Below are 25,154 nucleotides of genomic sequence, written 5' to 3' on the forward strand. Positions count from 1 at the left end.
TTGGATTAGACAATGGGGAATGAAGGGAAGGGAGGGGGAATGGGAATAGGAAACATAGTAGAAATTAGATATTACTATCCTATTTACATATATAATTACATGATTAATGTGATTCTACACCTTGTACAACCAGAAGAATAAGAAGTTATACTTCATATATGTATAATATGTCAAAATACATATTACTGCCATGTATAACTAATAAGAACAAATAAAAAAATATATAAAAAGATGAACTATGAATCAAAAGGCATAAAGAAGAACAATATAATCAATGGAATTAATTCTGACATCCAGAGGCAAATGGTAGAAAAATGTTTTTCAGAGTATAACAGGAGTAACAAAAAGAGAAAGAAACAAGGCTCTTGGATTGTCTGACAGTTCATCTAGTGAAAGCGAGTAGATCACATGAAAAAAGACTTGAATTTCTCACTGATTTGTCATATGTGTGGTTGATAATATACTGCCTTTTTTTAAACTGCATTTTGAAAAATGAATCAGAGCCCTGTAAATGATTTTCCTTTGCCAGTTGGTACTGCAACCTCATGATGAAAGGGTACCGGGGAGACATGGCAGGGGACAAAGATGAGCTCACTGGCTCTGATGTGCTGGGACAGTTGCTGTAGGTCAGACTCCTGCATATAGAAGGTTTTCCAGGCGTGGTTCCTGCAGTACCAGCAGCTTCACCAGTGCCTGGCCTTTGCAATGCACAGCAGCCCACAGCTCCCTCTGGCAAGCTCCTAGGGCCACTCTGTAAAGGAATGCCTTGAATGAGACACCTCCTCAGACCAGCTTTTTTTTTTTTTTTTTTTTTTTTTTTTTTTTTTTAACCAGAATTCAATAGGGCAAAGTTCAGCAAGTTCACTAGTGAGCAGCATAGCAACTTCCCTGCCATTCAACAATCACAGTCACACCCTCCAACAATGTCTGTATCTCCATCCCGCTTGAATAAAATGGGTTCTTGGTGCCATATGTCAGCACCAAGATATGTGCCTTTTTATTTTAAGTTAAACTTTTAAATGTGGTTTCATCTCCTCATTGGACCCAGACTGATACAATATGAAATACCAATACCTATAAAAATAAAAAGAAATTATTATTCAAAAGTTGTTATATACAACTATAACAAAAACATTCATACTAACTGGTTATTTTAAATCAATCACTGTTCTAGAAAACTTAAAGGCCCTGAGAAGCTTATGTGAAAGAAACTCAAGAGGTTTTTCCAAATTTGACCATAATCCTAAACTTTACTAATAACTAAACTTTACTAATAAAAATTGTAAAACTGAAAGAAGTTTTTCTAAACCATAATAAAACACTTAGCTCAACTATGCTGGAGGAAAGATCAAGTTATTTTTCAATTGTCTTTAATTAGAAAATAATTATGAAATTATCATGAAGAGGTGGATTAAAGAGTACAGCCAAAAAGGGTAGTAAAGATGAACACAGATGTGTCAAGTAATTGATTAATAATAATACTATGTTTTTGAATTTTATAACATTTGTATTCATGAAATTTTTTGAAAATTGTGATTTCATTTCTTGTTGGGACTAATGACATGTTAACTAACTCAGGCTGACTCCTTACTCCCTGGCGAGAGAGCAAAATCAAGGCTCAAAGTCGGTTTCAAAGGTTCATGACGATAAACCGGACCACCGTCAGGGATTGGTTAACAACAGTTCCGCAAACGTGATCAGCTCGTGCTTGCCATATAGTCCAATGGGACTCTTGCCTGCATGAACCCCCATGCCTTGCTGACCTTTAAGCTGATTGGTTCCCGCCTAGCCCCCACCCTACATAAAAGCTGTGCGACTTCCTCAATAAACGAGTTCCTGCTGTGACGGGTCTCCCTGACGGTTTGATTGTCCTCCACCCGGAGGGCTGGGAGCGGGCGGTCAGTCGGCCTTACCTATCCCAGTCTGACCTTGTTGGGGAGTGTCCCCTTCCCTTGTCGCTGGTTGAGAAGAGCAAGGGGGCTTAAGACCCCGACAATTTCTCATCCAATATTTTATTCATCATTGTGTATTCTCTTTCTTGAACAAGGTCCACCAGTTGTGTAAGGTTATGCACAGCCTGGATTTGGCCCAGGTAACTCTTTTGTCTCCCTGTTGTGCTCAGGATGTTCATTTGGATCACAGTTTTCACCAGGGGATGCTTGTCCCCCTCCCAAGGAATAGAGATTTTTTTTGAAAAGGCAATTTGTGCCTGTGAATGGTATGGGCCAGAAGAAAAAACGTTAACCACTAGTTTTGATAAATTTCAGTGTCCAAATACTAAGATTCCAATAGCTTATTCTTTGCAGAAATGTCCTCACAAATATTCAGGAGAGGGGAAAAGTAACCCCCTAACTCCAAGATGTTGGGCAATTCAGCTTCTGCCACAGTGTTCAGCATATAGAAAGCAGGGCTATGCTGGGCTATATGTGCCATGTGACATCATGTTGGGATAACCTACCACCATCCAGAGATCAGAGCAACACTTAATAGGACTCACCACACATACAGCCCTTTCTGGTACCTCATCATTAGAAAGACAAAACGTTTATTTCCTCAATGAATAATAAGTTTGGAGATACAGATATATCCAGAAAGTATGATTTATTAATTGAAGTTTACTCCAAAATGATTGCAATTACATACTTCCCCTGTCAGTTTCAATTGAGAAAAGGAAAACGAGACAAAGATTGGAGAGCAACTTTAGAGAGAGAAGACTCCTTTTCCCATGTAAGGAGAAATTGGAAAGGAATCATTTCTATACCCAACTTCTGCCTGAAGCCTGGTTGAAGAAGTTGTCTACAAAACAGGGGAAATTTTTTTAATAAGAAAAATATACATGAATGTATTCATAGTAAATAGAAATAGTCTTAAATATGCAAAGAGAGAGGGAGACCCATCAGGAAACACTTACTGCCAGCCCTCCCAGAAACATGAGATGGAAAATTACAACAAGCTGATCACAAAGCTTCCCAGACTCCAAGACGTGACTTTTCTAAGTTCTTTCATATTTAACAGTATGTCTGCTAATGTTCCAGGAGAACTCAATACTCTTTAGTCCTTATTTTTACTCGTAGGGAGGTAAGTTTGGCTGCATTTTCTTTTTGGGAATGCACTTATTTTTTTCATTTTTGAGAAAAGAATGTTTTTATATAGCTGATAGATCTCTCTGGGAAAATATCTAATGCCAGAATATCAAATAAATATCTTTCCTTTTTATAATTATAGAAAGATTCCAGATTTTGTGTTTCTTTTAGCAGTAATATTTTTTGAGAGGAAGTTGAACATAAGTGATAAAGACAGAAGGGCCATTACATGTATAATAAAATGTTGTCGACTTGTGAGTATCATTTAACAGGGGGAAATCACTGTAGTAACCATTCAGTTTAAGCATAAGGAAATTAAGGCCCACGAAAGGTAAAATATTTAGCAGTTGGTAACAAGGATGCAACTGGAATGTAAATTAATTGATTCCTAGCCTAAAGATCTTTTCAGCACACCAAGTTGCATCTTATAACATCTTATAATATGACCCTAGGAGAAAACTCAGCAAATACTTCTTGAATGAATGACCAATGAGTAAACATTAGAAGTGGGTGAGGAGGCAGTTTTCATCTGCTTGGCAATGCTCATCACCCTATTTTAAAATCACCAGGGAACAGTTTAAAAATACAGATTCCTGTGCCTCACACCTGAAGGTCTAGAGAGAGGATCTAAGAATCAGTATTTAGAAAAAAAAAAAAAAAAAATGCTTCTCAGGGGATTCTAACATGCATCTGTGTATAAAATACTGAATTCCAAGAGGTTATCTCACAGAGGAAGCTGACGTGGACAGCATTTTTCACATCAAAGGGCATCTCTTAACTCAGCCCTGCTCTTCCTGGCATGGCTGGCAAAGTTGGCTTCTTGCAACTTCATTCCTTACTCCTTTCAAGACGTTCAGATTCCCTCTAAAAATTTTCTAGGTGGCAGGTTCATCATTTTAAGTCTCTAATAACATAAGTGGGATAAACTCCTTATTGGGGCTGGAGAGCAGGAGAGTTGGAGGGTGTTTAGGGGATGTTATTTATACTTAACAGAGAGTAGTCATAGGAATTGGAAGGACAGCAACAGTTTAAATTAAAAAAAAAAAAGAATTACAACTATTTAGCTACAACTCATCAAACTTTTTGGAAAGACTTTTGGGCTAGAAGGAGCATCTGTGTTTAGGATGAGTCATTATATGGAACTCACACTACTATTGATCATGAACATTGAAATAGCTTTGTTATTTATCAGAATGTTTTGCTAGAGTCAGATTTTATTAGTTCTGAAAAATATGTTGTAGAAACTGATGTAATTTTCTCTGTAGGTTTTCTGTGAAAATTAATTGCAAAAGGCAGTTGGGAAGGATGAACTAACATTTTATAATATAAAAAGATGAGCATTCAGAAATATATTGAAAAATACAAACTAGTAACAAGCAGCCCATAAAGGATAACTATAAAGAGAACAGTATTTCCACTGATGCCTGATCTGTTTTTTAACTGACATTAGACATATTAATAGATTTTGAGAAAGGCCAAGTATTTCCAGTTGATCATGGCCCACCTTTGTTTAGGTTAGCATATAAGTCTTTCCTCCTGCCTTGGGATATAGTGATCCACCTGTCTTGCTGCCACCCAAGACATGCTTCTGTTCATAGGTTCCTGACAAATTGCACTTTGTGCAATCCTAGATCTGTCTGCCTCTTTCTTTGGTCCCACAGCACTTTCCATCTTTGGTGACTGGTTTTCAGATATCAGGACTGTTTTTTCTGGAACCATCTGTATTGTATCCATAATATTCAACTTTTGATGAACTTGGAAAAGGTTGAGTTTTGCAGAGTTCTTCCTCTTGAGTATGTTCAGTAATGATTTGACTGGCTACAGAAAGTGGTTATGGATGAAGTTCAAAGGCTCTATTCCCCATATGCTTTCAAGTCCTGGTGGATGAATGTATAGACTATACCCTGCATAAGGGCACCAGGTCTAACAGGATGCAAGTGGAGGCTGGCAATGAACCTGTGCTCTGGTCATCATGCTCTCTATGCCCTAAAAAGGGTTGAAATAGTTGAGGGAAAGGGATGCCAACACCTCTCCATAGTCCTGCATTTGTTTTTAGTTTAGTGCCAGCATGATTCTTTTAGTCTCTTGGGTAGAATTAACTAGTTTAAGGACCAGATCATCATAGTGAAAAAACAAGACATCTAAGGAACTGAGAAACACAGTTTCTGCTGGCAAACATAATACCCACCCCAAAATGCCTTTTGTCATATTTATTTTTTACTAATTCAAATTAGACACAAAAGCATTCATATTGGGCAAATTATATTCATATAATGAGGATAGAAAAATTAATCAAAAATTAGATTTTAACTATGGAAATCATACAGGAGTGAATGTTATAAAGGTGATGAGTATGGAAAAACCTTCTTTTCTATTTTTATGTGACACCAAAGCATTCATGCTGGAAAAATTGAGGAGCATGCCCTAGATGTGGTAAGTCCTTCAGTTGCTAGCCAAATATCTTTGCTCACCAGAGAATTCATGCTCAGTTAAACATGCAGCCCTCAATAAATATGGAAACATGACAATTCAATGGAATGGAAGATTTCCATTTGGGTTCAAGATTCTTCGGTAAATTTTCAATTAAGAGAAAATCTCATCTTTTTCTAATTATATTTTTATTTTACTCAGCAAAATGCCACTAATAATGGTTTTTGCTCTAAGTGTTGAAGACAGATGGAAAGCACTTGCCAACTCAGATTTTTTTTTTCTAAATATCTGCTGCCCAAAGGACAACCCTTTACCTTTCCTTATGCTGTTTTCTATGCCTAGAAATCTTTATCCATCTCAATTTAACATCTTAAAAGTCAATTCCATTGTCCATCTGACTTTGACTTTTCTAAGAAAAGTTCGTCACTCTCTCTAGTCCCGCCTTCATGTTTATTCATAAATGTGCTCCAAATCTTGGCATGATAAAGGTTTGTTTATGACTTGCTATGCCAGTGGATTATGAATTTTTGTTGTTTTAATGTTGTATGAATGGATTTTTTGGCAGTGCTAAAAGCAAATGATGTTTTTATGTGGTTTGATATTTTCAGAAATATTTGTGGCTAAAATTTTTTTAAATAGAAGAATTTAAAGTAGTATTTTTTTTATTGTGCTCATGCTAAATATAAAACACCACCAAGAAAGAAAGGGATGTGGTTACTTTCCCTAAAAGTAGTAACAACTGTACAGTAAGGGAGATTAAGTATGCAAATAAGTAACCACAAGGTAAGGCAGGAAGTGTTTTAAGTCTACCAAGAGAAATGCAGGTAAAGTGCTAAGGAAGAGCAGAAAGGAAGATACCACTTCCTGCTTTGGGGTGGAGTCAGGGGATCCAAGAGAGGATCTTGGCTTTTTGTCAAGTGTGTCCACTTTTCAGCTTCTTATTGTAATTAGGGAAATACAAATGTATGTTACAACAGGAAAGTATTTTTGGAGAAGATAAAGAGATGTTCCTGAAAATCGAAGTTAAAAAAAAAAAACCTAACGAATTTTCTAGAAAGATACTATCATTACTACCTTGTTAGCACCTAATCATCTTCATTAATATGTATATCACTACAAGTGAAATGGCATTATTTCATGTGTATTTGTATCAGTTCAAATTAGGACATAAGATTTCTTTTTTTCTTAGAGTGACCGCAGACTTAAGTCGAAAGGCCAGATTTATTTATGGTCATATCCAGCATAAGAATATGCAGTTGGTTAGTTGGTTCTTTTTTTTCCCCCCAGCCAGAATTTGATTTTCCCACTTTTTCGATTGTTGCATTATACATACTGATGGGATTTATTGTTACATATTTGTACATGCACACAATACAAAATATAGGACAATATAATTTGACAATATGACTCCCCAACACTTTTCCTCTCTTTCCCAAACTCCCACCCCTGGATCCCTTTCCTCTATTGATCTCCCTTTGATTTGCATTAGATCTGCCTTTTTTTTTCTACTTTTTCCTCTCTAGCTTCTTATGAAAGAAAACATGCCCCTTAACCTTCTGAATTTGACTTATTTCACTTAACATAATGGTCTCTAGTTCCATCCTCTTCCTGCAAATGACATAATCAGAGTTTTCTTTATGGCTGAATAAAACTGCATTGTGTATATATACATTTTCTTTATCTATTAATCCATTGGTGGACACCTAGGCTGGTTCCATAGTTTGGCTATTATGAATTGTGCTGCTATAAACATGGGTATGCATGTATCACTGATGTATGATGACTTTATTTCTCCAGGATAAATACTGAGGAGTGGCATAGCTGGGTCATATGGTGGTTCCTTGCCTAACCTTGAGGAGCCTCCATACTGATTTCCATAGTGGTTGTACTAATTTACAGTCCCACCAACAATGTAAAAGTGTTAGTTCCTTTTTCTCCACATTCTCTCCAGTATGTACTATTAGAACAATAGCAATACTTGGAAATAGGACATAGATTTTAGGCATCAGTAAATTAGATAAGAATAACAAAATGGTAAACATTTTGTTAGTTAAGTTTAAGTGAGGTTTAATAAACATAAAAACTTTACAAGTTCCTGCAAGGTATCATTCCCTATTAGAGTAGTTAAAAAGAAAGTGATGGAAAAAAATTATGGCCAATATTGTCAGAGAAGAGCTACTTACTTTAAGTTTCAAAAGATGAACATAAAATACCTTCTTTATCAGCAGACTGAATGTAAAAGTCTATTTGACCTAAATTTTACATTGGAAAGAATGTCACATCAACCCCAAACTAAAGTTCTAGTTTCCTTTTGAGAATGAAATTGTCAGAAATATCATGGATGAGATAATTGTGGCAGAGAAAAAAATGACTGAGCATTTAGCTGGACATTTTCCAGCTGCCCTTACAATTAAATATGCTGGGTGACTGAGTTCTAATCAAAATAAGGTGATGTATGCCACCTCTAGGACTGGTCCATAAAATTATCCATGAACTTACCCTTTCTCTGGTTGAATGTAAATAAACACAACTCTGGAAGTCATGTGTTGAAGATGAAAGAACCACAAAACAGGCTGCATTCATCTTAAGGGAGAGTCAATTGCCATTAGGAACACTCACAGTGAACTTCATGTATTTGAGAAATAAATTTCTGTTGTATTTGAGCTATTGTACATTTGGGTGTTTGTTTGTTATAGCAGCTAGTGTTGCCTTAACTAATATAACAAGGATCTGCAAATAGTTTCTTGGTAATAATGTCACACTTTAAATGAAGTTAACTTTAAAGTTCCTTCACAAAAATCACTGCTATATCCCATGTTTATCCAAATGTATACATAACCCATTCCCAAGAGTAATGTAAGTTTTGGCTAAGAATCATATTTCATACCATGAAGTCTTGAATCTGTTTAGCCGGGAGTTAAGTCTCAGCTCTTCAATTACTAACTGTATGGTCTTGGGCACTCTATTTAATTTCTTTAGGTCTAAGCTTTCTCATCCATTAAATTAGGATAATAACTTTAATTCACGATTTGTTGTAAAGATTAAAAGAGGTGATCTATGAAAAATTTCAGAACAGTGTCCCCACAGCATATTTAATAATTCAATAGTTAATAACTGTTATTAAGATTTTGTGAAAAAAAGCAAAAATGTACTTGCATTTATGTGTTTTCCCCTCGGGTACTCCTTTTCTTTGCATATCTCTTTCAGAATTCTGCCCTTTTTGGATTGCATGGTACAATCTAAAAATTGCCTGTCTTAGAACTCCATGTGGCTAGTGCCATAAATTAGGCTCAGGGGATCCCATCCTTTCCTAGTGGTCTATGGGAAAGGAGAAATCCCTCCAAAGTCCTCCGATACAGACAAAGGGAAGAGTCTTGATTCAACGCAAGTGGAACTTAGATACACATTCTAGAGAGGAATAATGAATTGCTGTTGTGTCTTTGGGTATCTTTCTGGTTCAGGATTCCAAACTTTGGGTATATTGCTCTTGTTTTCTACCTAGGAGACATGACTACTGCTCAAAAATAAAACAGTTTCAGTCTTGATGACCTCAAGGGAGTGAGGCAAAAGTTATTATTTTACTTTAAAAAACAGTACCAATTGAATACTGTGTGCCAGGTACTGCCCAAAGGACTTTGATTATTCTTTATTGTTTGAGATAAATGCAATCATTTTCTCCCACTAATCCACAGCTTTCCTACTATTCTTTGTACATGTCTCTACAATTGATCCAGGTGTTCAAAATTCTGGAGTTATCCTAGATTCTTTATGTTTATCCAATCATCAGCAAATCCTTTAAGTTCTAGTACAAAACATAATTCCATGTCTTATTATTATTGTATGGCCACCACTTCAGTCTAATGCTCCATAGTTCTTGGCATAAGCTATTGCTGTAGCCCTTGATCTGTCTCTGCTTTTCTGTTAGCCCACTAGAGCATATTTTTTACATAGCAGGAAGAATAATCATTCCAAAATGTAAAACGAATCATATGCTATCACTCCCTTCCCCCTTACCCTTCCAGTGACTTCTGTGTGAGGGATACGGTGAATTGATATCCAGCATGCATTCTACTCTTCTATTGTGCTTTCTCGTCCTGTAGGGAATAGAAAATTTAAAATTGGGAATTTAAAGAGTCTGAGAGTTTACCAATACCACTTGGGATGGGTCTTAGGTTTCAATTAGATGCTCATAAGAGAGATTAGAAAGGTGGAAGCGAGTTGGAGACCGTGTTCTGGCCGCCTTGACTACCTTTGCAGGTAAGTGTGGTTGCAGAGACATTGAGCTGGTGTGGATGTTGAGAGTTGTGGCAGCAATAAGGGCTTCCTCTTCCCTGGCTTATGGCCATGGCCTATGTTCTTTAAATCACCAGTTCAGTTGTAATCTCTTGATTGCACAGCTTCCTGATTGTGGTAGAGATAGCAGCATTTTGGGTAGTGGCCTAGTCGGATGTTAGTTTTCTGTTCTCATTCGTGGAGGTCTGGTTTAAAGTTTGCTCTACAGCACTTTCAAGGATTTTGTAAGCACCCAAAATGTGTGTATCAAATCTCTTTCTAATTAAATGAGAGGTTTTTCCTGCTTTCTGTGATAGAACCTTAACTGATATACTTCTAATCATACTTAGAATTAATCTAAAATCCTTACCAAGCCCTTAAACCCAGTATAATCTGACTCTTGGTCACTCTATTATTCTCACTGACTCTGCTTAAGCCAAACTGCACTTTTGCATTTTTCTTCTCTCTTAAACACACTAAACTTGCCTCTACTGAGGCTTTGTTACCACTTATTCTTATTCCCCTGGATCTGTGTTATGACTCATTCACTTTTTTTCATGTCTTTGCTCCAATATCACTTCAGAGAGGTCTTCTCTGACCACCTATCTAGCTTATGACTCCCTGCACTCTTGTCCCTTTGCCTTCCTTTATCCTTCTTCCTCATACTTTATTTTTTAAAAATAAGGTTATATGCATATTTTCTTTATTTATTTTTAAAATTTTTTAGCTGTAGGTGGACACAATACCTTTATATTATTTTTATGTGGTGCTGAGGATTGAACCCAGGGCCTCACACGTGCTAGACAAGTGCTCTACCACTGAACCACAACCCCAGCCCTTTTTGTTTTACTTTATCATAGTAGACACCATGTTTGGAATGGAAGCTGTGTTTTGTTCATTGTTCTGTCCCTGGAGGGTCAAACAATTGTGGCACACGTGCTTTTTAAAAATTTGTTCTTTTTAGATACACATGTCAGTAGAGTGCATTTTGACATTATACATACAAGGAGTATAACTCATTCTAATTAGGATCCCATTCTACAGTAAATTTTTTTTAACGAATTTCCATTTTAGAGATAAGGAAGGCTGAGGCAAAAAATAATTAAGTGACTATTTGAGCTCATACAGTGAGTGGTAGAGCTGGGCTTGGAACCCAGGCAGTCTGATGTGGGGGCATTTGCTCTTACACAGGACACCACACTGCCTCCCCCGTCTAGACAATCTCCAGTCAAGTGCTCATGTACTCCGTCAGCAGGAAGAATGGAGGTGGGTGGGCAGTTGATGCAGCATGAAGGTTGAAAAAAAAGAAATAAAAATGCTTAAGCCTTTGCCTGTCCAAGAGAGGGCTGTCTTGACCCATAAACACAACTGTCTGCCTGTGAAGCAGGCACATCCCTGTGGTGGAGACAGGTGGCAGAACAGAGAGATAGCTCAGTTCCCCCATCTGTGACAGCATCCAAGTAGCTCCCTTGTTCTGGTTGATTCTACAACCATCCATCCCTCTGCTTTCCAACCTCCAAATACACATACTGCCATGCCTTCAAAATCACTCTCTCCCTGCCCGATTGCATTCTCTAGATTGTTGTGGGTTTTCTTTTAATCCCACGGAGTTGGTTTTTACTATTCCCCCATTATCCTTATTTGTTTTTTCCCTATCCTTCCTTCTTTCTCTTTTTCCTTTCCACTCTCTCCTAATAGTTTAACAAAACCATTTCAATGCTGATTTCCCACATTTAGACATTTTAATTTAAATTTAGAAATAACAAAAAGCATTGATTCATTAACATTTCCACTTTAGGTCACCAGAGAGGGAGGCTGATGAACTAGTATCATCAGCCTCTTTTGTCACCAGGTCAGGGTGACATCACTTTCTCTCACAACAAAGCCTTATTGTAGTTCACTGGGAGTCCCTACAGCCTACAGGAATGAGCAGAGCTGTGGCGTTAGACAAATCTTGGCTTGAACACTGCCCTACCTCTTCTTATTGGGGTGTCTTTTGCCAAGACTTTTCCCTCTCTCTGCTTGTTTCCGTATTTGTAAAACTTGGAACAATTAAAATCTTCCCTGCAGAGTTTTGTGAAGGTTTGGGATAATGTACATAGAGAATCTGGTACGACTCATAGAACATTGTAGAACTACAAAAGGAAAGAGGCATTTTCCCCTATATTAAAGCTTAATAACATTAAGTGATAAGTCTCTGATTGCTCATGGAGTTAATTTGTACAATTCATTTTCTCAACATACATGCTTTCTACTGGAAGTTGAACAAAAAAATGTTCAAGTGCCTGCGGCAAGATATTTTCCTTTAAATATAATGAAAATTGATATTCTTATTTATCCTATATTTGAATTTTTTTAAAGTTAAGATATTCATAAAGATAAGATAAAGTGTCTGAATTTAAATTTAATCATAGAATACTGTGCTAGTATAGTCCATTCATGTTTACTGATGACTTCACTGTTATCTTCTCCCATAATGAAAGCAGATTAGTCAAAATACATTGTATCAGAATCTGTTCTGTTCTGATTTCCATGACTTCAGTGTCTTCCATAAATAATTTATAATTGATAATATTCTATACTTATTAGGGTGCAAGAAAATAGACACTGTTAGATATTTTGATTGAAGTATCACCAATTGTCCTGAGAGCCTCTTGGCTTAAGAAAGTTCCATAAAAGCTCATACCCTTATTTTCAATAATTCCACTTATAGGAACTTGTTCAAAAAAATATTCAAGGTGTGATCAAGTACTTTTGAACAAGGACATTTATCAAACATCGTTTTAAATTAGAAAAAAATTTAAACATCTTGAATGTTCAACTATAGAATAATTAAATAAAATAAATAATCTGTTAAAATAGTTTTACAAGAAATCATTTAATGGTATTGGAACATGTAATAAAATTATAACTTAAAAAAGGCAGAACATCATAAATTAATATATGTGACACAAGAGTATAAAATTATGTGTGAAAGTTATACCACAATATCATATTTATTTATGTAAATATTTAGGTACTAAGGATTGAACCCAGAGGTGCTTTACCACTGAGTTACAATCCCAGCCCTTTTTATTTTTTATTTTGAGACAGGGTCTCACTTAAGTTGCTTGGAGCCTTGCTAAATTGCTGAAGTTGGCCTCAAACTTATGGTGCCCCTGCCTCAGGCTCACTGGGATTGCAGTGGTGTAGCACTGCACTCAACACAATCCTAATTTTGTAAATAAAACACCATGAATAGAAAAAAGACTGGGAAAAAAAATATAGGAAAATTGAGTGGGAAGGGTTTTATTTTCTTCTCTGTATTTTGTAAATTCTCTATTAAAAATATGTAATTTTGATAACAGAAAAACTTTGTAAAACAGAGTAAAATAAATTGAAAGAATTTAATTTCACTCTGAATTGTAGACTTTAAAGCCTCCAGAAACAGGTTGGCACACCCTACAGGCAATTATAAGCTACGTATAAGGCCTTTGCTCACTGTAGTTGCTTCTCATCCTATCTTTCTGTGGTGTGAGGAAGTAGTTGGGTCTTAATGTTATCAAGTCTGAGGTCAGGTGAGCCCAGTATAGCAGAGCACACTGTAATTAATCCCTGCCACTCAGGAGGTTGAAGCAGCAGGATCCTAAATTCCAGGTCAACCTTGGCTACTGAGTGAGGGCCTATTTGAAAATAAAAAGTAAAAAGGGCTGGGGATGTAGCTCTGTGTTAGAGTAGCCCTGGGTTCAATACCCAGTACTTAAAAAAAAAAAAAAAAAAAAAAAAAAAATCCGAGGTCTGGTGAAAAAGTCAAGAGCGTCTGTGGAGTGAGTCCTCCTGGCCTACACACCCAATTGAACCGTCTATTCATTTCTTCCCTTCTCTTCCCTTCTCTTCCCTTATGCTCTCAATTTCCCTGAAATCCACTGTTGTCAGGTGACTGTACCAAGTACTGGAAACAGGAAGATGTGGTCATTGCCTTCCTGAGGTTCTAGTGAGAGAAACTTTGTGATGAACTCAAAGTTAAAATTAGAGCTCAGCTGTTAGTTTTTCCCAGATTTTCTGCCTTCTAAATGACTTTATGATTTTTAATAACAATAACACTCTGTTATTAAGCCTGAGGCCATCATATGTCAACCATATCAACTTTTCCTCAAATCCACTACTTTTCTACCTCCATGCCCTCCTTCCTTCCTACACTCCAGTCTCCAAGGAATTCACTCACCTGCATAAATACTGTAGGTGAGTTCCAGCGGAGCTTCTTGGCTTGGCCTCCTAGCTTCTCTGTGGCCTTGCTTTTTAAAATAATTCTGATCTCTAGATACTGTTTCAGGCTGCCATTCTCTCTTGCCTGAACATGGCCTGCTAACTGCTCTTATCTCCTGCTGTCTAGTCTCAACACAGGAGCCAGAACAATTTTTATAAAAACAAGTCAGATCATGCTACTCCTTTACTTGAATTCCTCCAATGACTGTCCATATCTTTGCAGAGTCCTTAGCGTCAGTGTAAGGCCTTTTGTGATCTGCCCCTGACCTCCCACCAGAACCTGGACCCCAGCCTCCACTTCTGCTTCCTTTTTACTTTAGATCAGGAGTTCAATTTGGGGCATGCTGAGTTTCTTATGTCCTTTGGATTTCCAGCTGTCTCCTTGTTCTTCATTGAAAATACACAAGCTCTCATGGAGAGGTTTTTGTACTCCTGATCTCTGCCTGGAAGCTCATCACCCAAATATCAGCAAGGCTTGCTCTCTCACTTCTTTTGGGCTTTTGTTTAAATGACAACTCTGTGAAGCTTTCCTTGACTACCTTATGTAAAAGTACAGCTGCCCTTTCTCGCAGGATTCTTGGCTTTTCATTTCTCCACACCATCACTTGACATTATATGTATTTACTTTTATTGTGTACGTCCACAGGAAAGCCTATCTAAGCTGCAGGTCAGATACCACATTATTCCTGTCTAAAGAAAGCATAATGACATGTGTAGTCTGCTTTGTGCTCCTACAGTGAAATGCCTGAGGCAGCTAACTTTATAAAGAGAACAGGTTTATTTAGCTCACAGTTTGGGAGTTTAAAGGTCATGGTGCCTGCATTGACTCAGTTCCTGTAAGCAACTCATAGTGAATGGTGACCAGCAATGATGTGAGCACATGTTAGAGCAAGTGACTCTGAAGTAGGCAAGAAGAAATAAGAGTAGGTAGAACAAAGACAAACAGGGAAGGAAAGAGGGACTGTAACTTTAAATCTAAAAACTCCACCAACACCCTTACCTTTTCTCCCTGGGCCTGTTTTTTCTTCAGGCCTAAATTCTTAGAAGGTCCAATAAACTTTGGAGTACTATAAGTTCAGTTAATTAGTGCCTATATACATTGTTAACTTACAGAATGTATTTTTAGGACAATTAAAAGCATAGAGGAAAATGTTGTTTGAACCCATGCTACAGTACAGTCCAAGGGCTATTAACTAAATAATGTCAACCTGAAGATTCTGAGAACCTATGATCCATCCAATCTGTGCTCCATGATTAAAAGAATGGAGCTGAATAAGCTCACACCACCCCACACACTTCTCACCACTTAGTTTCCTCTAAAAGCAGATGCTAAGACCCCCAAAGTGTCTTTCATTCTCAAACGCCCACACACTCTCTTTCTGTTGCTCATTTTCTCGAATAAATCTCTACTTGTGTCTCTCTTGATGCATCTGAAATTCCTTCTCTTTTTTTTTTTTTTTTTTGGTGGTGGTGGTACTGGGGATGGAACACAGGGATTGTAGCTCTACTACTAAGTCACATCCCCAGCCCTTCTTATTTTATTATTTTTTAAAATTTTGAGACAGGGTTGACCAGGCTGACCTTGAACTTGTGATTCTCCTGCCTCAGTCTCCCGAGTTGCTTGGATTAAAGACTGTGCCACTGGCCCCAGTATAGTATTAGGTATTCTTGTATGTGGTGTGTTCTATGGTCTTTCAAGACCCCTTAATCAAGCATTGCACTCATCCCCCAATGCTGAGAATATCAACTGCTATCTGCCAAAAACTTCATCTCACACTGGGGATTGCCCTTAGCTTCAGAGAACTGCATGCCTAAGCTCCAATCCCTCTCAGGTAGAGGCCAATGTAAATGACTGACTGACACAAAGACACAAAGGTCCTGCCCATTGCCTCAGTGTAGGCCAGCTCTGAAGGGTTATCTCAGCTCCATAGCCCCTTTTAGATCAGTCAAGTTTCCAGGGGCAACTGCATTGCAGTTGAGCTTCTCCCTTCACCTAGTCCTGACTTCCTCTACAGATGAATCCCACAAGACCAAACAACTTCCTGCATGTAATTCTCTGTCTCAGTCTGATTCTGGGGAACTCAATCCAAATCATTGCATAAATCTTTCAAAAATCTTTATAGGGGAAATTTCTAAACCTCTAGGATAGTTTATGAGGTTCTTTGGAATTGAACACATTCTCCTCCTCTCACCCTCATCTCTCATGATTCTCTTGCATGTTTTTTTGTAAGACGCCCTCCATGGCATTCCCCACCTTGCTCAAGCTTTCTCTATATTCCACGTATAACGTACTCATAGTTTTTTCTTGGCTAATTCCGTCTCATGCCTGAAGAGTCAGCTTTTGTCTTCCAGAAAGCCTAAATTCATGCTTAATCCAGTGCAGAGTCCCTCCTCTACGCGTGTGTAGCATTTTGTATATACACATACCCCTTCACTAAGGATAGGATTATGTTCCAAGAAATTCATCATGAAAGTTGAAAATATTATAAGCCAAAAATGAATTTAATACACCTAACCTAGGACGCATCCTAGCTTAACCAAACAGTACATAAGTAGTGTATCCGTTGTTTATCCTTATGACTGGCAGTTTGCTGCTGCTGCCCGGAATTGAGAGATTTGTATTGCATATCATTAGCCCAGGAAAATAATCAAAATTCAAAATCTAAAGTATGATTTCTACTGAATGTTCATCACTTTTGCCCCACCACCATGAAGTTGAGAAATGTGTAGTCAAACCATCATAAGTCTGGGAACATCTGTACTTTCACCAAATCGCTTACTCTATTATATTAAAATTGTACAAAATATTAGTAGAATGACAATTATTTGATTATAAAGAGAATTACTAATTCAGCATATGGAGAATTTTTTTTTTTTGTAGTTTATGGGGGGAGAAAGAAGAAGAACTAGCAAGTGCTACAAGTCTTTTATTTTTTAGTAAAAAAATAAGTCTCATACTATTCTGAAGCATAGGAATGCTTTGGTTCTTAGTATTACCTAACACTGTTTCCAAAACAAAATGAAGCACTTTCCAATGGGCAGATCTTAGAGGTAAATCTGTCTTTGCTCCTAGTGGTGGTTAGGTGGGGAGGGTGTTGGATATCAGGAGCAGAAACTTGCTTTCCATGACAGGAATAAGGTGAGAACAACGCAAGAGTACGGAGTCCTGACCACTGGAGGAAATGGGGAACTTGTGGTCGATATGCCACATTCTTTCTTTTCTGCTGATGTCCTTAAAGAGTCCCTCCTCTGTGCCCTGTACCCTGGTTCGGTGTGGTTCAAGGAAGAGGAACCTGACATTACATCCTATGCCCGTCCATTCATCGTGACAAAGTATGGACAAGTGATACTTAATTGCCTTGGTTCCAGGGGATGGGAGCTAGGACAGGTATTTGGTAGCACTTCTTTTACTTTTCCTTACCCCATCCCCTTTGTTTTCCTTTTTTATTATTTTTTAAATTTTTGGTATTGATTTGGTAATTATGGTAGATAGGGAAGGATTGGCTTGAGTAGCCTCACCCACCCTTGATCCTCCAGCTTAGAGGTCCTATAGAATATTAAGCAAAAATTTGGCCTTCTTTGATTCTTGGTGTAAGTGGCAGAAGATACCTAACTACATCTCCTACATTGTATACATTTATAATCTAGCCACTAAATAACTCTTTGTCCCCAGGGCATTGGCCCATTGGCCCCACATGAGCCAAGTGCTCATCTCTGGTCCAGGCAACTATGGGTAGAACACTGAATCATGGTGTGTTTAAGGGGCAGCTCCCACAATCATAATATAAATAAAGTTGGCAGAGCTGATTCCTAAGATAAAGGGAGGAGAGAATGACAGTTGTCTACAGCCTTGTTACAAGTGTTCTTGCAAAAATGTTTGATTATTCCTCAGTGTTTACTAAATCTGAGTTAAAACTGGAAGATGTATCCCTAACAAATGTAGACATGGCATTGCTCAGCTTCCTTGAAGAGGCTCTGTGTCTGGAATATTCAAAGACACTGTTAACTTGTTGAATATTTTGCATGGTACATCTTACCCCCTGAGAAACAATACAAGAGTTGGTGAGTTGGTGAAGATTTTTGTTTGTTTGTTTGTTTATTTGTTTTGTTCCTTTTATAATTAGAATAGGAGAAAACTACAACTACATCAGGAATTGTACAGTTTGGCAGCTGGTATTTCTTTTTTATCTGCTGATTAATAAAATTTCAATGATTGAATTTTTGGTAAATGTAAATTAAAATTTACTAATATCTTTATGAACACATATGCTTAGTATTAAAGTCAACCTGGCAAGTAGTGTAAGAGCATCACAACCACAAACAAAAATAGCCAGATTGTTCTTTCTCCTGCTAAGAATCTTATAGTTAAAAAAAAAAAAAAAATTTACTTTATCTTGCTCAACATGAGCTTGTGCATTCTTCCATAGTGAGTGCCAAACTGAGAGTTGTTTTATGATCTACTAGCTATTAACCATGACCCTAGAAAAGTCACAATTGCTCCAACTTCAGTTTTTCCATTTGTAAAATAAATGGATTAGAATAGATCTAAGGGCCTTACAACTTCATAAATCTCATTTTGCTAATTGTGAGTTTCAGAGCAGGAGGATAAATAATTATTTACAGGACAGATGCCCATTATAAGAACAGGTCAGAACAACATAGTAAAGAATATTTAACTCCCCAAAACATAACCAGGCAAACTTAGATCAAAACTCAGTTTATTAGAAGTCACTGCAGTCAGGATGAACAGAACTTTGACAGAATCAAGAGGGAGGAGCCAGACATTTTTTGTATAGGATTTGGGAGCTCTGTGTGCAAGGGGTTTAAGACAGGTGTTTCAAAGGCAGGGAAGAGATTGGGATTGGGCAAGATTTTGAATTAATAGTTTAGGGCGGATTGGCATACTATAGCAAGAGTCTTAAAGTAAGTCCTGATAAGTAAACCGTGGTTTGATAAGGAAGCTTTATATAAGTAAGAAGACTGTAGTCTCAGATAATCTGATTTGCAGGGATTTCCTGAAGCAAACAGTGAAGTTATTTATTGGCTTATGGTCTTATCTTCTCTGGGCAAATTTTCCTGGAACAAATAACTAAGTCATGTTGACACAGGTGGTCTCGGTTCTTAATATGACTACATGCAGGTGCCCTGGTTCATTCTCATCGGCTCTGAGTTAATGCAGGACAAAATAGATTGCGGTGGAGCAATGTTTGATGAAAACTCCTTTCCTGGCTTGCCTTGAGTTTCATACTCAAAATATTCTTCTTCCTATTTGACTTCTCTTGAATATATTATATACCTTCCAAATTCCAAGTAGAACAAATAGATTCCCAAGAGAACTTCCCCTTTTATTCTCCATTCCAACAAATGGTAGTACCACCTCTGCTCAGTTATTTAAGTCAAAAACTTAGAGGCCTTTCTTTCCTTATACCCCTACATGCCATGACAAAGTCCAGTGGATTGGACCTCCAAAATATAGACCAAATTCAATTAGTTAACATCTTCATTGGTAAAACTCTAGCTCAAGTCATTCTTATATCTTGCCCTGGGCACAAAGTCTTTTATGAGATCATATGCCACACTGGCCTTTTACCTTTTTCTAGAATATGAGTGTTTGTTTCCATATCAAGTTTCTTCTACCTGTTGACCTTGCTGAACCAGCTCTCCCTGTGGCTCCTTCTCCTTGTTGAAATCTCATCACTGATATCCTTTATTTCCTCAGAGAGGACTTTCCTGAATCACCCTAAATTGGCCCCTCTCCCCCATCACTGAATCCCATTGCTATATTTTATTTATCAGAGCTATTTCTGAAGCTATACTACTCTATATTTTGTTTCATGTCTATCTGTGCCAAATGAATAAAAACCCTATCAAAATAGAGATCTCATCTACTACATACCAGGCCCTATATTACCACTGCCTAGAACAGAACTTGGCATATAGTAGATTCTCAAGAAATAATTGTGAAATGTTTCATGAAGAAATTTAGCAAAGAATAACTGGATGAATGGAAGCATGAATTAACATATGAATTATTTAGAAAGTCATAATTGTTTAATGGTAATACAGTTAAAGATGCTAAATGTGTAATCTCTGTACCCTTATTCATGGCTTAACATGCTTGTCTCATCATTTTAACTATGTTGGATGTCACCTTTCATACAAATCCTAATGTTAAGAAATAGATTCTTTTCACAATAAATTGACTACTATCAAATTCGTAATAGGTATTTTTATTGAACCATTTAAAGAGGCAGGAATGGGAGTATAGTTAGCCATATCCCCAGCCTGTCAGGCAATGAGTATGAAAAAGATTAAAAATTAAATCATAGCCTTTGCCCTTCAGGTTGGTATTGTTTAGTGATCATAACATCTGAGCCCTAAACAGGATCCAAATACTTCAGGATCTCACATCCTAACATTTGGGGGTTGAACTTTATTCTGAAAGCAATGAGAAACTGTTGAAGGATTGAAACAGCAAGCAGAGTGGCATGATTTGATTTTTTCATTTTACAAGGAATAGTTGGCTGTTGGAATTTCACAACAGGAGGTTGTGGGAGGTTGGTCATGGAGGTTAGAGGCAAAGAAACTGAGAAGTCATTTATGAGATGCTGCCATAAACCAAAGCCAGAGATGATGGTGGCTGGAATAAAGAGAGCTGCAAGAGACGGAGCATCCTGACAGAACTACTAAAGACAGAATTGGCAGGACCCAGTGAATGGATTGAAAGCAGGAATCCATAATCAGGGTGTAGGAGGAGTCGAGGTTGAAAACTGATTCCACAGAGAGGAAATGAAAGTTCAACAAAAGGATTTTGGCTCTTTTTTATTATTTTTTAAAAGCTTTACACTCTGTAGTTTTTGGGTGTCCAAATAAGCATTTATAAGAAATCTTTACTTAATTTCTTCCAAAAAATTTGCTGTTATAAACTACAATTTCTGTGTGTAGATGACTTCTAATTTATTTATCATTTCATTGGTGCTTTATAATTATACATAATAGTGGGGTTCATGGTTTCATATATAAATTACATTTGTGATTAGAAATCAGCAAATTGTAAGAAGGGAAATGTTGATTCCAAATTTCCTGGGCTGGGATTGTAGCTCAGTGGTAGAGCACTTGCCTGGCACGGATGAGGCACTGGGTCCAATCCTCTGCACCATATAAAAAATAAATAAAGTAATAAAAGGTACTGCACCCATCTACAACTAGAAATATTTTTTTTAATTTCCTTATTGTTCTTAGAATCTTGAAGTAAGTTAATTAATATATTTAACAAAAGAGACTGGTAAAAAATACCTGCCCTGTCCTTTATATGTGCACACTGAGGAAACTCCATGGGGCTGGCAAAGGTACAGCTCTCACGTTAGAAGAATGCCCAGAGTGTGAATTCATGAGTGGTAGTGATAAGAACACCCACATTGTTCTTTTGATTTTTTTTTTGTTTGTTTCAGGGATTGAACCCAGGAGTACTTAACCTCTGAGCCACATCCCCAGCCCTTTTTATTTTTTATTTAGTGACAAGGTCTCACTAAGTTGCTTAGGCCCTTCCTAAATTGCTGAGGTTGGCTTTGAACTCCCGATCCTCCTGCCTCAGCCTCCCTAGCTGCTGGGATTACAGGCATGCTCTACCGCGCCTGGCCCACGTTGGGTTTTATACAAACTCTAAAGTATCCATATTAGAAATGTTCTAGCCACAATTCTTTCCAATTATCATATTCTTTTAAAAAGTACCGCTTGGGCTGGGGATATAGCTCAGTTGGTAGAGTGCTTGACTCACATGCATAAGGCCTTGGGTTCAATCCCCAGCACCACACACACACACACACACACACACACAAAAATACCCTTCAATTAAACAGCTAATTCAGCTAATTCTTCCAAATGTTAGCCATGCAGCAGTTTAAAGAGTCTCTAAAATTAAAAAAAAAGTCTTTAAACAAACAAACAATGTATGACTTTTAAAAAAAACTTGATCTATCTTACCCATAGGTATAGAAAAGATCATTATTCTCGTATTAAATATTTCCCCACCAAGACATACTTAATTCAAAAGAAACCAATGGTTATATCTCTTATGTTTTGAGCAGTTTTATAATTTATGAATTATTTCAATAGATATTTTATGATATCTATTGATATTTATGCAATTACTTCATAAATAGCTGTTCATTAAAAAGATTTTTCTAAGTAAATGTTCACATGTTTATGTAATCAGTGTGCAGGTAATACATTAGGGTAGAAGCAAAGTGAAGTCCATAAACTTGGAAATAGGGTTGTCAGGTAATTGTACATTTATAAAATCTATAAGAAATTGATGACCTTATGCATATGCAAAATCATCTTTATTTTATTTTATTTTTTTGCAAAATCATCTTTAAAAGACTAGCTTCTTGCCTGAGGAAGCCCTGGAGGGTCTAATTGATAACACTAATATCAATTAGATATTAATAAACATAGGAATTAATAAACATACTAAAATAAGACAATAAAGGCTAGCCCAATTCTGGTATTTAGTTTGTCTCAGTCCGTGAAAAGTGAGAGCTTGCGCCTAAGGACTCAATGTGTAGGATCCCACTGAGCAGCTCTAGAATTCACTATGAAAGGGATTTATGGTAGGCAATCCCCACATCAAAAGAAGCTAGAAACTGATCTTGAAACTGCATTTGGAAATAAGCACACTGTTTTTTACTTCAATTTTGCTGTCATTTATTTTACTTTAGGGGTGCTGAAGAAAATTGGAAGAGGCTACAATGTTCTCAAGCCATCTTTCGGTGCTACCATTGGCTATTCCTCTATTATAAAACTGAAAGTCTTGGGATATTTTGGGGTCACCAGTATTTAGAAAAATGTGCTTTGGATTCCAAAACCTGCTGTATCAGTTCTTGGCATGATACTTCCATAAATTGCCTAATCTTTCTGAATTTGTTTGCTCATCTGTAAATGGATATAATAATAACTTGATTAAAGGTTTTGGTGATATTAGCTTAATGTATTAAATTCTTAACAATAATAAATATTCCTCAAATACTGTGGTAGTTTCCTATTGTTTCTATAACAAATTACCACAAACTTACTAGTTTAAAGCAACATATATTTACTATCTTAAAGGTTTTAAAAACCAGAAGTCCAAATGAGTCTTACTGAACTATAATTTAGATGTTAGCAGGGCTACATTTTTTTCTGGAGGCTCTGTTCCCTCGCATTTTCCAGCTTCTAAATACTATCCTTGTTCTGTAACCCCCAACCAGCCATCACTTGAACCCCTGCTTCATCTTCTTTGTGACACTTCTGCTTCCCTCTTATAAAGACCTTTGAAATTACACTGAACCTACTGGATAATCTCAGGTAATCCTCCCATCTCAATAGCCTTAACCATAATTGCAAACTCCATTTAGTCATCTACTATATGTGCAGGTTTATTAGTTAGGGTTCTCTAGGGAAACAGAACCAATAAGATATATAAATACAGATACAAGTTCAATATGGATGTGTGTGTCGGGAGGGGGAGGTATTATGAAGAAGGAATTGGCTACCGTGATTATGGTGGCAAGCAAGTCTGAAGTCTGCCATGTGGCAGGCAGGTTTAGTCCCAGGAGAGCTGATGGTGCAGTTTCAGCCCAAAGGCCAGTAGGGGGAGAGTCAGGAAAGCCAATGGTACAGATGAAGTCCAAAGGCAGTCTGCTGAAGAACCTCTTCTTTCCTGGAGAAGCCAGCCTTCTTGTTCTATTTTTGGTCTTCAACTTATTGGATGAGGCCCACTCACATTATGGAGGGCAGTCTGCTATACTCGGCGTTCAGGGGTTTAAGTGTTAATCTCATCCAAAGACATTCTCCAATTTCACACAAAAACTTAATCTCACAACAGGTTTCAAATATCTATGCCCTCCCTGCCCCACTCCCTTTTTTTGCGGTACTAGGAAATGAACTCAGGGGTGCTCTACCACTGAACCACATCTGCCGGCCCTTTTTATTATTTATTTTGAGATGGAGCGTTTTCTAAATTGCCCACATTAGTCTCATATTTCAATCTTCCTGCCTCAGCCTCCTAGAGAGCTGGGATTATAGGTGTGCACCAGTGCTGCAAATATCTATCCCTTGATATCCGTACTTGGAGCTGCATGCTCACCACTAAACATGGTATCCCAGTTTCTGCACATAAAGCATCGGCATTTAGTGGAGAGGACTCCTAAATGATAATGGTAACACTATAGAAGAGGTGTAATGATGCATTTTGCATAGTAGCCACGGGAATACAGAAGAGAAGCAAGTAATCCAGTGTGAAGGTGGGAGATTCAGATGGGGAAGGAGGGAATGACAAAGCTTTCTGTAGTGGATGATGCTTAAGCTAAATTTTCAAGGATATGTGGGAGTTTAAAAAAAAAAAAAAAACAGTCACTGTAGGCAAAGGAGACAACCTAAGTATATAGAAATCTGATTCTGCATGCACCTAGCAGCTTTCTCATTATAATTTAACTTTCCTTTTATTTTCTATAAGGAAAAATAATGCTGGTCAGAGAACTCAAGTGCCCAGTTCTTTTGGCAATAATATTTCTTAATGTAAATGAATAAACTGACATTCTCTCTCTCTCTCTCTCTCTCTCTCTCTCTCTCTCTCACACACACACACACACACACACACACACACACACACAAGCCTTTGTGGTATAGTAGGCATTATTAGCTACTGACCAAACAGACATCCTGCTAACAAAAATCCAATTTCATTCAAAGATTTAGTAACAATTTATTAGGAAAAGTGGGTCCTTTCTTTAGTACAAGGGAGTGAGTTATAAATATTCTAATTCAATGGAAAAATCTATCCTCTCTTGTGATTGACTCAGGAGAGGTGGGTGATTTAGTTTCGACCACTGAGGCAAAAGAGAAAAGAAATCAGTTGGGGAATTTCTAGAAAATATTTTGCTTCCTTATTTTAAAAAAAGATACATAGGGAGAAGCTCTCCATTCTTTCTTGCTTGTTTTTTTTGTTGTTTTTTTTTTTTTTTTTTTTTTTTTTTTTTTTACTTCATTCATGAGGGTGTGATATTTGGAGCTGAGGCAGCTATTTTGTTATCATGAGGGGAAATATCATGACACAGAGCATGAGAACAGAAAAGAGGATGGAAA

At 37.3% G+C, this 25,154-nt stretch overlaps 1 long non-coding RNA gene across 1 annotated transcript in view; it reads right to left on the reverse strand.

The window, feature by feature from the left end:
- Window positions 1-258: 258 nt before the first annotated feature.
- LOC124982474 (uncharacterized) overlaps window positions 259-25,154 on the reverse strand; it is a 70,000-nt gene continuing 45,104 nt past the window's right edge. Inside the window, exons 2-3 of the long non-coding RNA XR_007108288.1 lie at window positions 9,528-9,607; window positions 259-751 (exon numbers count right to left, since the gene is read on the reverse strand). This is a non-coding gene — a long non-coding RNA (uncharacterized LOC124982474). The remainder of the gene's footprint in view (window positions 752-9,527; window positions 9,608-25,154) is intronic.

The sequence above is a fragment of the Sciurus carolinensis genome, chromosome 4, assembly GCF_902686445.1.
Source record: "Sciurus carolinensis chromosome 4, mSciCar1.2, whole genome shotgun sequence".
NCBI lineage: Eukaryota > Metazoa > Chordata > Mammalia > Rodentia > Sciuridae > Sciurus > Sciurus carolinensis.